Source organism: Chinchilla lanigera, unplaced genomic scaffold, assembly GCF_000276665.1.
Source record: "Chinchilla lanigera isolate Chin_1 unplaced genomic scaffold, ChiLan1.0 scaffold00044, whole genome shotgun sequence".
NCBI classification, from domain to species: Eukaryota; Metazoa; Chordata; class Mammalia; order Rodentia; family Chinchillidae; genus Chinchilla; species Chinchilla lanigera.
In genome coordinates this window covers 18,230,403-18,243,098 of record NW_004955445.1, presented here as the reverse complement: position 1 = coordinate 18,243,098, position 12,696 = coordinate 18,230,403, and the positions used below count along the sequence as shown (strand labels likewise).

At 41.2% G+C, this 12,696-nt stretch overlaps 1 protein-coding gene across 3 annotated transcripts in view; it reads left to right on the top strand.

Moving 5' to 3' along the window:
- Nucleotides 1–1,970: 1,970 nt before the first annotated feature.
- Ralgapb (Ral GTPase activating protein, beta subunit (non-catalytic)) overlaps nucleotides 1,971–12,696 on the top strand; it is a 94,813-nt gene continuing 84,087 nt past the window's right edge. The window contains exons 1-2 of one of the 3 annotated variants that reach the window (XM_013518287.1): nucleotides 1,972–2,316; nucleotides 10,945–11,065. The gene's annotated coding sequence lies outside the window, so the exon portion shown is untranslated. Of the gene's footprint in view, nucleotides 2,317–10,944; nucleotides 11,066–12,696 lie in introns of all 3 variants that reach the window. The other 2 variants (XM_005392534.2, XM_005392533.2) reach the window with 2 other exon arrangements.

Sequence of the window (12,696 nt, the reverse complement as noted above, 5' to 3'; positions counted from 1 at the left end):
GGCAAGTTACTGTATTTTAAATGGAAAATACCCAATAGAAAACTTACCTAGTATGGCAAGTATTTTATGAAAGGAAATGACTATGGCAACAAGCTAACCAGCCCAGTGGTTTATAAGCAGGGTAACAACATGCGGGCTTCTTTATTGCTATTCTCTTTTACACTATTTTTGTGAAATAAAAATGATAAGCCATCTGAGTGCCTTAGATTGGAATTGAACACTTTTCCATTTAAATGAATGGAAATGCATGTTTTTTATTTAATAGCTTTCCTTAAAAGCACAATTTTAGGAATAAATTAAGGCCAGAAGATAGGGGATAGAGGTATTTTTTTGTTTTGTTTTGTTTTGTCTTTTTGAGACGGTGTCTCGCTGTGCAGTTCAGGTTGGCCTTGAGCTCACTTTGTAGCCCAGGCTGGTCTCGAACTCAGTGATCCTCCTGCCTCAGCCTCCCAAGTGCTGGGATTACAGGCATGCGCCACCACACCTGGCTATTTTTATTATCTTAAAGGCTTTTAAACAGCTTCCAAGTTTTCTGTGCCTGTTAATTTTCCAATTACTTCACCTGTTGCTCTTCTAATTTGTCAGCCTTATCTGATATCTTACAGGTGTTCAATAATGTGTTAGAAATGTGACTGGTTATAAGTAACAGAAAACTCAACCAACTGTGGTATAAGACCCTAGCCCATAAAACAAAAAGGTAGTATAAGGTTTGTGCATTGCTTATGAAAGAAGCAGGCTCCTTTTGGTTTTCTGCTTTCTTAGAAGTCCTCCTCAAAGCCTCAAGATTGCTGCTGCATCTCCAGGTATCACATTTCAGTTCCAACCATTATGTAGGGGAAAGGTAAAGAACATACACTTTCTCGAAAACTTCCCTTCTTGGTGTCCCTTGGTGGTTTTGTTCTGTCTCATTGGTCAGGACTTTGTCAACCCTGTGTAGAAGCTGGGGTACTGTGTACTTTGCTTTAAATTTAGTCTCTGTAGAAAGGGAAAGGAGAGGTGGTTGGAATAGACATTGAGTGAGCTTCCTAAAGTATTTGTCACGGTATGTTTAGCTTTATTGTTTGATCCACAAAACCCTGGAAGATTTTAAATCCTTTTCTCTCTTCCTTCTTCAAGCTACTTTCCTGGAGGGTGATGCTGAGAAATATTTATGTTTTATCCCTTTTTCGAGGATACCAGTTCCTTTGTCTCTGTTTCCTTCACTCTTTCTTTTTGAGAGTGAGGAGTACCATTTTCTTTGCTCCCTTCTGCTCTTTTCAGACAACCCTGCCTTTGGTATAACTCAACACCTCTTCCCCACAGCCCCTCCAGTTATCCAACGTCAATCTCAAGGCCAGGGCTTCCACAAGAATTCCGTCATTCCTCGCTAGTCTTCTCTCTCAGTCCAAGTTTTCCTCTTTACATTCCGAAGGTACTTGAGCGGTACTTCTCTAATAGTATTGTTTTCTTTGTAGAATCCAAAATATTGAAAGTGGTATTGTTTGCAATGTGACGAGTGCATTACAGGCGTTAAACCAGTATTTCTTTCCATTAGCATCTTAGCTCTCCTATCAGGCTCAGCTATTTAATGAGAGGCTCGGAATTTGATGTCCAATTCAGCTTTTTAATTCACACCTGGTTTGGCTAGAGCACGGTTCATACTTACTGCTGCGTCCATTTAACGAGGAGCCAGTGTAGGGCATCGTTTCAAAGGAAGAGAGCTTGGCGGGATGTGACAAATTCCTAGAATCTGAGTGCCAGCCGAAATCTTGTAGAGAAATCCCTCACTCCTCCGCACAGATGACAGGTAGAACGTCGTAAGATTCACAGGGACATAGGCGGAGAGCTCTCCTCGCTGCGCCTTGATGAGGTAATGCTTTCGTCACTTCACTCCTCCCTCTCCCTCTGAGAGCCGGAAAGGAAGGAATGAAAGTGCTTTGCGTGGCCTTCTGGGATAGCTGCGCAGGCGCAGCTTCCGGCTCCATGTCTCGGGAATTATTTGGCGCCACCAGCTCGGCCCGGCGTAAGTCTCTGATCTGGCGCACTGCGCACGCGCAGTGACCCACTCAGCCGGGGAGTTATTTGACGCCGCCGCCCCTGGCAGTCGGAAGTTGCTTGAGCAGAGCCTAGCCGGCCGGCCCGACCGGCCTTCGTCTTCCGCGGGCGTCCTAGGAGCGACACTGACGGGTAGAGGGACTGACCGCTTGAGGACGGACGGCCACCCGGCCGGGACAGTGAAAGCGCAGGCCCTATGGCGCGGGTCGCGTGAGGCTGAAGGCCGAGTGCGGCCGGCGGCGGCGCCCGCCCCAGCGATGCGGGCCCCGCCCGTCGCCTCAGGTAACCGGGAGGTCGGCCTCGTCGCGGCCGGACCCGCCTCTCCTCTTACTGGCTGTCTTCTCTCCTTCCCTCCCGCTGTGGCCGGTCGGCGGAGGCTTGTTCTTTGGCTCTGGGTGGTCTAGGAGCCCGGCCTTCGGAAGCGCATCCCCGAATTTCGAGGGGATTCAGGGTGGCGAGAGACTTCTGTGGGTCTGTGCGAACCCAGCCTATCCTCGCGAGCTGCCCTGACCGGGCGCAGCGCTGTCCTGTCGGCCCGGGGGAGGGGGCGGGTCTGGGGCGGAGGAGATAACTCTGAGAAGAATTTGGTCCAAATGAAAGGTTGGTAGAGTTGCTGCCGCCCAGTGGGGAGGATGCTGCCCATTGCACAGTGACGCTCAGATGAGGACGAGTTAGTGATGAGAGTAAACAGCGAACCCGGATCAAGCGCTTCTGTCCGCCAGGCCTTGCGCCATGCAGTACGTTCACTACATCTAACTTGACAATAACCCTGGGAGGTGGTTTTGTTATTCCCATTTTACTGACGAGGCAGCTGAGGTCCTGAGTGGTAAGATGACAAATGCCCAAGGTCATTTAGCTGGTAATTTGAGCCTCACTATTCTGGAGTCTAACTCCAGAGTCCAAGGTCTTAACAGTTAGGTCATTGGTTTTCCAACTTTGCTGCACGGTAGAATCTGGGAAGCCTCTAAAGATTCCTGATGCCAGTATAGCCACCCGGACCAATTATATCGGAATGTCTAGGGAGTGGAAGCCAGATGTCAACGTTTTTTGACGATTGACTAATGATACTGTTGTGCGGGAAAGTTTGAGAATGGTGATAGTGGATAATTCTGCATCTCTGAAGGTGTCTGTTTCTCCAGCTTATCTGTGCCAGAGAAATGGTCACTTGTTAACACTGCAAGTTGGAACCACAACCACAGAGATCTTTTTATTAAACTCACTGACTAGTATATATCTTGTGATAGGCTGTGGGGATGTGAAGTAATTTTCTCTACAGGAATTCTGCATCCATTTTATATATATATCTATATATATATATAATTTATATATATATATATAAATTTTTAAAAAACTGGCTGCAGTTCATGTTGGCCTTGAACTTACTATGTAGCCCAGGCTGACCTCGAACTCGAGGCCATTCTCTTGCCTCAGCCTCCTGAGTGCTGGAATTACAGGCATGGGTCCCCATGTGTGGCGAGCACCACCAAGCCTAACACTAAAGTGTATAGCTCTTATGCAAAACTGCTGGTTTGCAATTTTCCTAAGTATACACTGGCATGGAGTCTAATTTTTGGGTCTTCTTTGCAGATGTTGTTCCTCTTCCTAAATAGTCCTCCAGACTTTCTCACCACTCTACCCCGCAACTCTTGCTGTCTCTTACACATGTACATATACCCATTTCTTGTCACTGGCTGTGTAACTTCCAACATTCCCTTGAAGATTCCTCTGTCCCTGACACCCACTCACCTTTGTTTTTGTCCTTTTTGCTCTTTAGCAGCTGAAATGGAATTTACTAGTCATTTTTCTGTAATGTACCTCTGTGCCTTCTAGATTAGGATCAGCTTGAGGGCAAGGACCACGTTTTCTCCATCTCTGCATTCCTCCCAGTTGTTTGGCACAGAGTTTCACAAAACTATTTACTGAAGCAGTGTTTGAGTATTTGAGTCATAGATAGACTTTGTACTGCAAAACAGATTCGTCTCTATTCCCATTTTTATAAAAGATGGTTAGTAGTTCTTAGTGTATGGAGTTTTGTTCTTTTTTCTTGGGAATGCTCTAGTTAGGCTTTTTAATTTATGTGGCAGTTGAACAAAGACATTGAGTTCTTACCAATGGCAAGGCACTTACGCAGGACTAAGCATATACTGTACAGTCAGCGTTGTTTGACTATTAATGTCTGGTTTCATCATAATCAGACACAATCAGTTTTATAGTGAAAACTGTTCTACTCCGAATAGGCTTTTGCATGTGTCCCCCCACCTCCAAAGTGTTGTTCACTAAATGCTACTTCCTTGTTATTATTGGTGCAAATAAGTGGAACTGCTGCTGGTAGTTAATCCTCTTCACTAAGAGAGATGCCATAAGAAATACGTAATGAATAGTAGAACTTTGGTATCAGACGAATTGACAAACCCTGTATAAATTCGTTGTAGAATATGTAAACTGCCATTGTCCCACAAAAGGTTTCTTCCCCCGGTACCTTAGAATCCAAGGAGGTGCTAAGATACATCCTCAGCCCTTTTAATTTTGTGACTGGGTCTCACTAAGTTGCCTGGGCTGGCCTCAAACTCCTGCCTCAGCCTTCTGAGTGCTGGGATTACAGGTGTGTGCCACCATGTCTTGTGCTATTTGTAACTTGATAAGGAAAGCTGGCCAATAACTCTGATTGTATTTGTTCTTGGCTAATTTTAAAATCATGTAAGGTACTTAAAGTAAGTGGGTGAGTTTGTTTGTGAAGATCATTATGAGGAGGTTTTTGGACAATAAAGATTTTTTAGTTAAATGGTGAAGTATGTGGATTGAATAAAAATATACATTCATATAATAACGTTCTTCAGCATAAATATTGTTACAGGATGATTTTTGTGTTTGAGTTGTGTACTGTTTTCTCAGTTTTTAGGTTAGAGCCAGTACAGAAATTGGTGGGACAATTCATGTTAAATTCAGACACTCAAAAAACTTGCCCTTGTATTTCTGATCAGATAAGGACAGCGTATCAGGTTCTGGCTTCAACACATGGAAGAAACTAAATCTTTAGGCCTGAGGTTTAAGTCTCTGTTTCATTCTAAAATAAGGACAAAAAATTCCACATGTTTACTTCAAGACTGAAAGTGACTCTAATCACAATAGCCTGAGTCCTAGGAGTAGATTCCATTTAATTTGAAGCGCCCATCATTGTTAGCAAGTATGTTCCCTGACAGTAACAAAGATCATTTAGACAGAATCCATATTTCTCTTGGCGCAAATGATTAAAGTTTTAAAATTAAGGTCTTTGGAGTTTAACTTTTTACAGGTGAAGAAATTAAATGTATTGCCAAAGACTACATGATTAGCTTCCAGGACTAGAAAACAGTTCTTCTACCTTTAGGTGCAGTGTCGTCTTCCATATTATTTCCCCTCCCTACCATATGAGATGTCTTGTTTTGTTGTTGTGTGTGTGTGTGTGTGTGTGTGTGTGTGTGTGTGCACGCGCACGCACGCATTGGGGAGGGGAAAGTAGATGAAGTTGTCTGCTACATTTGAGCTATCCACTTAGATATATGGTGAGTGCCTGGTATTTGACCTGAACTTCACATGCATTAGGAATACAAAGATTAAGACATGGCTCCTGTCCTCAAGAAGTCTGTGGGCTTAGCCAGACATGGTAGTGCACACTTGCAATCCCAGCATTCTGTGAGGCTAAGATTGGAAGGTCACAAGTTGTAGTCCAACCTGGACCCCTTAGTGAGACCCTGTCTCAAAAATAAAATAGAGAAGGAAAGGAAAAGGGGCTGGGGCTATAACTGTCTGAAGGCCCTGGGCTTGATTCTCAAGACCACAAAAAATAAATAAGTCTGTGGTGGTTGGTCAGAGTTGTAATTAAAAATAAAGGTATAGTATCTAAAGAAACTCTGTGAAATAGAATTCTGTAATTATGAAGGCATGCGTATATCTGGTTTGTCCAGTATGGTAGTGACTAACCATGGTATTGAGTAGGTGAAATGGGACTATTGTAACTAGGAACTGAATTTTTAGATTAAATTTGAATAGTTATCTGTGCCTATAAATAAATACTGTATTGGATAGAGCAAGTTAGAGGCATAAAAGATGAAACTATGGTGGGGTTTAGGCAGGATATAACAATTTTGCGGGGTAGATTGTCAAAAACTATTGTTTCTACCTTTAGGGAGTAATGCAGGCAAAACCTGTCTTTCTTTCCTGTAATTCAGGTGTTTGATAGGATCCTTAATTGTTTGAATCTGGTGCAAAGGTGAATACATTACATTTTTTGCCAGCTTGATGTTTGCCTTGTGGGGTCGGTGGCACTATAACAGAATTATGAACAGTGATCCTTTTGCCTTTATTAGTCATAAAGTTATATAGATGACCTTAAGTACAACTCTGTGCCTTGAAATCCAGTACAGTTTATTTGCTCACCATTTTGGCACGCTGTACTGTGTTTTTCCCGAAGAAAACTGGACATGCCTTAAAATGTGTATTTTCCAATTGTATTTTCCAAAGTATGTTGACATAGGTTGCTTTACTTAATTCTTCTCCCAAGTGACTTTGGAAAGCATTGCAGGTGTTCTTCCTGTTTTATAGATGAGGAAACTATAAAAAAAGAAATGCCAAGTGATTTGTCCAAGGTCAGATGGTAAAGTATGCAGTCTGACAAAAGGAAGAAGGCTTGAACTTTGAGGCAAGAGGTTTCTTGTTCTAGCTTTACTGTTACTTGATGTAACCCTGAGAAATTCATAACTTTGCTTTGTTTCTTTACCTAGTGTCTAGTGATGTCTATCTTCTTTATCCCTCTAGACTAGCTTTTGGAATGAAGTGAAGTAATGTAAAAGTTCTTTGAAAATGATCAATTATATAAAGGGCTACTATCATCAAGCCAAAGTCTCTAGTAATTTTTCTCTTGTACTGTCCTGCTTTTATAATATCACATCAGTTATCATATTGAATACTGCTGTTTCATGGATCTCATTGATATCTGCACCTTCCTTACTATGAAGCCCTCTCATGGGCAGCCTCTGTGACCCATTTGTATCTACATACCTAAGTCCTAGGAGAAATCCTGACTTGTCGATGTGTTTAGTAAGTGTGTTTTGTTTTGTTTTGTTTTTTAGTGAAATAACTAAATTTCACAAAAATTTAAAAAATTATTCTCTGTAATTAGATTTGAAGCGCCTTGGGAATAGGGATGTTTATTTAGTATTATATTGTCTGCTTGATGCATTGAAGGCATGTGATAAATATTGGTTGAATCAGTTGATGTAATTAATGTCAGGCTGTGGTCTTAATGTGTCTACCAGTGTATTGATTATTTTGGTAATTTGTCATTTAGACTAAATTTGTATGTTATTCTGCAGTGGTGCTTATAAGCCATAAGCTGTTACCTAACACACAGTCACCTATAATAGAAAATTTTAGAGAGAATACCTAGAAAATGGGTACATGTTGGAGTGGGAAGGAAATTACGTGATCTGCAGGGGAGCACTGTCATCTTCCACCATGATGGAAAGGTCAGGATGTTTCTGTTAGCAGCTCAGGTTGATAGCAGATAGCCAAAGGGAGATTTATCATGATTTCAGTTATATCTTAGGACAGTGAGCAACTTTTCTTTTCCTTTTTTTTTTTTTTTGTCTTTTTGAGACAGGGTCTTGATATGCAGTTCAGGCTGGCCATGACCTCACTTTGTAGCCCAGGTTGGTCTTGAACTCACAACGATCCCCCTGCCTCAGCCTCCTGAGTGCTGGGATTACAGGCGTGCGCCACCATGCCCAGCCAACTCTCCTTTTTTAGCCACGGTGGAGTTTGTGTTCTATGTGCTCTACTGTCCCTTTAGCCTGTCTTGAACATTTCTGTCAAATTATTTTATTTATTTTTATTTTTTTGTCAAATTAGTTTAATCAAAATTCAGTTACTGTTGTGTTATTCTTATGATAAAATTAAGCTTATTTCTCTGCTTTTTTTTTTTTTAAAGACATTGTCTTTCTATGTAGTTTATGCTGTCCTTGAACTTACTGTGTAGCCTAAGCTGACCTCAAACTCACAGCAGTCCTCCTGCCTCAGCCTCCTGAGTGCTGGGATTACAGGCATGCATCACCACATCTGGCATGCCTCTTGTTTTTTTTTTTTTTTTCCTGCTGTTTTATTTAAGGACTTATGACTGACAGCTAACTCCAAGGGACCTGAAGAACAATGGCCTTGGATCCCAAACCACAGGCAGTGAAAGGGAGGGGAGGAAGAGGGCAGGAAGTCCAGTTCAAATGGGCAAGGTGCTGGTAAGGTGGATGAGGAGGTTGGAAAGGTTCCCACTCCAGTTTCTGTTGGGCTTCCTTCCCTAGGTTGTCAGTACCCCCACCCTCAGCCAGGGCCCCAAACCTGGAGGTGGACATAGGGGAGCTAGATAAGGAAGCACAGAGGACTGGGGATGTAGCTGTGTAGTATGACACTTGCCTGGCATGCTGAAGGTCATGGGTTCAGTCCCTAGTGTTCTCCCCCAAAACGGCATCTACCCCTCAAATAAAACAACAACAGTCAGAAAAAGACTTTGGATCAAGTGGGCCCCTTTCAGGCCTTTCAGGTCCAGCAACCCTATAGACCCCATGTCTGCTAGAATGCCACCATAGCCATGCTTGCAGCCGCATACACTCACACCCTCTGCACCCACACAGTGGGCTACGATAGCCCCGAAATCACACCTAGACTCCTAGAATGTTTCTGGGTTGGTACCCAGCAGATAGTTCATGGCAGAAGGAATTGCCAAGGGGGTGAGTCCTCTGCGTTTGTGCTGATCGGAGACGGCTGTCCACCTTATGTACAAATCTATTGTTTCTCTGACAGATCTGTTATGGGTGTCTGGAATTCCGCTAGGCACAGGGTACAAGAAGTGACTTCAGTGTTGCAGGCATGGTTCATTTTAACAACATAAGACTTTTTTTTTTTTTTTGGTACCGAGAATCGAACTCATGACCTCAGGCTTGCCAGGCAAGCGCTTATGCCACTGAGCTATGGCCCCAGACCGACGTAAGGCTTCTTGTTGCAGAAGGGAACAGGTCAGCTGAGTTCCCAGATGGCTGTCTGCTTGGGCGTTTCTTTCTCTTTTGACCTGCGTCCCGTGTAGGTGACCAAGCTGCACTCTCCTTCCTTTGTTGCAGAGACCCTGTTCACATGTGATGTATAGCCTGCCTACAGTTTTTCCTTAATTAGCTTCAAATGTACAATCCTAGCACTTGAAGTCCTTCAAAATTTATCAGTGTTAACCTTTAAAATCGTACCACCTTTTACATATAGCTTTTTCTCCCTGCCATTCTGGGTGTCTAGTTTCTGGTGCTTTTTTTGGCTAATGAAGCAAATATCCTTCCTCTTACACATTTTCTTTTTTTATTCTACCTTACCTTCTTGCTCTCTTTTCCACTCAGTTTCCTTACTTCTGTCACAAGTGTAAGTGGTGCCCAGTTTATATTCTCCATATCTTTAGTCTTTCCTGGTCTTACCTATTGTTTTCAAGTTCATTCTTTCTTTTATTAGGACATATTTGCCATACATAATGATTACATTCTTCATGTTGAGTTGGTACAGGTACAGTGACACATCATAATTCTTTCTTCGTCTTCCCCTCCGCTTTCAAGCTCATTCTTTCAATGAAAAGTAGTCTTTTTCTTCCGGGCTTCTACAATTGTGTATAGTTTTTAAAGTCCTATTTAACACTTTAATGTCCTAAGTCATGCTGTAGTTTTTTTTTTGTTGTTGTTTTTTGTAAGTGTTAATCTCCCCAAACTCACTGAAATCAGGAACCAAGTTCTTTAGTCATCTCCTTCATGGTCTTAACAATGTTTATTGTACATGGCAGATGGTTAGTAACTATTGAATAAGTCAGCTTGGTGGGTTTCTGTCAGTCTCTGAATGTTCACATGTATAATCAGGATGCTCACATATACTTAGCAGTTCTGTTAAGTTATTAATGAAAAGTTATATCACATTGTACCTCTGTTCTACCACTCGGTTAAAATACTCATTTCTCTGTGGTCCTTCTAATTTAGTTTATCTAGTTGTAGTCATGATATATTATGTTTTCTCCTTTATTTTAATGACTGTCATTTACTGATTGCTTATTATGGACTAGAGGATGTTCCAGATATCCTACATTTGTGATTCTGTAATCATCACAACACTGAAATAGGCTGCAGTTTTAGCTTTTTTTTTTTTTGGTCTTTTTTGAGACAGGGTTTTGCTGTGCAGTTCAGGCTGGCCTGGAGCTCACTTTGTAGCCTAGGCTTGCCTCGAACTTGCAAGGATCATCTTGCCTCGAACTTGCAACGATCATCTTGCCTCAGCTTCCCAAGTGCTGGCTGGGATTACAGGTGTGGGCTACCACACCTGGCGTAGCCTTTTTATAGGTGAAGATGAGAAGAAAAAAAAAAAGATAAGTTTTTTTTTTTGTTGTTGTTTTTTGTTTTTTTTGAGATAGACTCTCTCTAGATAGTTCAGGCTGGCCTCCAACTCACTGTGTAACCCAGGCTGCTCTCAAACTTGCAGCGATCCTCCTGCCTCAGCCTCCCGAGTGCTGAGATTACAGGTGTGTGCCACCATGTCCAGCAGAGTAACATATTTTGTACCCAGCCTATAGGTAGTGGAGATGGGATTTGAATCTAAGAAGACTAGTTCCAGAGTCCTTTTTAATTATTCATATATATTTTCATGCTATGTCACCTGAAAGTTTAGTGGCCACATACTACTTTATGATTTTACTATGCCCTAATTATCCCATTATTAGTGGGTAGTTAAATTATACTCACTTTCCTAACTTACATATATAATATTATATTGAACATTTGTGCATTTAAAAAATTTTGAGTTGTTTTATAGGGATAAATTTAAGTGATCTTACTGGGTCAAGTGATCTGGTATTACTGTTTCCTGCAGGTAATTGGCGGAACGTCGATGCTGTCCTTGATTGAGTAGTTTTTAAAAATGGCATATCATCCTGAGGTGCCTTACAGAAGTGCCAGTTTATTGACAGGATGGAGCTGCTGGCAACCCCATGGTAAATGGATTGAAGCACAACAGGATTCTGCCACGGTGCTAACCTGAAAGATTGATGTAGATATGTCCATCTTTGCTCAGGAAGCTCCTGAAACTAGTGTTGTTCTTTGATATTTGTGTCTTTGGACAGCCTGAGCTGCAAATCAAGAGGTGGTTTTTATTTGTATATTTTAAGAGTAAGCTGGCAAATGGCTCAATGAAATTTACCCTACTAAATCATATTACACCACACTCTGCCTTTATCCTTTTGTTTCTTAATAGCAATAAAAGTAAAGCCAGATGAAAGTTATTGGACCTCTGTAGTTGGGTTATGAACCCAGCCACTATATCAGAGTGGGAGAGGGTGACTTTCAGGGTCCTCATTATAGTTGTATCTAAGTGGTTTTTTTTGGAAATACTGATTTTATTTTCAGGCCTGGGTCATCTCATGCATCCATTTAAGCTTCACTTTTCTCCCTCTACAAGGATTGTGCTGGTTCTGTTAACCAAAACCATTGTATACTTTTTTCTCTGGTCAGAGGTATAAACTAAACTGTAGATAAGTTGTTTTTTAAGCCCACAATTTTTTTAAAGACCTGAATTTAGTTTGGCAATATTTAAAGAGTAGTAGACATCACAGAAATGTGCAAGATTCCTGTGTACCTTAAAAAATGGTTTATGTGGCAGTGTTGGATCTATATTCCTTGAAGGTGCTTTTCAGAGCTGAGTAGTAGCTATGGTCTTTAAACTGAAGCCGTATACTCTGGTTTGTAATAATGCCTGCCCTACCCTCTTCACTACTTACTACATTTGGTTCTTAAAATGGTTGTTTTCAGTCTTCTCTGCGTTTTAATCCTGAAATTAGTGGGCAGTATATAACTTATCAACACACAGAATTTTAAGTCCGTGAAATTCTTTAACCATAATAAATAGAAAACAATAGTTACTGCCTTTCCAGTATGATTACTATTTCAATAAATTACTTAGGCACCACTAGGCAAAAGGGCACAATAAAGTAATCAGGTGCTTTTACGTTTAAATTGAGAAGTAAGATAATATTATGACAGTTTTCCTATATTCGACACATTGAAGTAAGGGCTAAATAAATACACATGTAGTCCCTCTGATTATGTTCCTGACAAAGGTTTTCGGTATTAGCAGTTCATACCATGAGTGGCATGACCATGGTGATGTGATTTTTTTAGAGTGGTGAACAACCTTGGAATGCTAAGATTCTAAACAGAAGAATATACAGTCTTTCCTTAATTTGTGTGATTAACAGGATTGCATCACCAGGAAATGTAATATATTAAAAAGCAAGATATATTTTGTGTTTATATGTAAAATGGAGTTGAATTTTTAGGCTTTCAAAACACAACTTCTATCACATGTCTGAAAGTCAAGTTAGATGTAGCCTAATTGTCCATAGTGCAAGACTATCTCATACATTGCAAGATGTCTAGATTTCCTGACTGTGTCCATAAATACCAGTGATCTACCCCAGAAATTGTGTTAACCAAAGCACACTTTCTATTTCTACATTGCCCCCTAGAGGGCAATTTTTATATCAAAAATCATTACCCTAAGCTTTGGAGTTCATTCTTATCTCCTAAAGAGTTGAATTTTATACTTGTTTTACTAGTCTAATAGGTA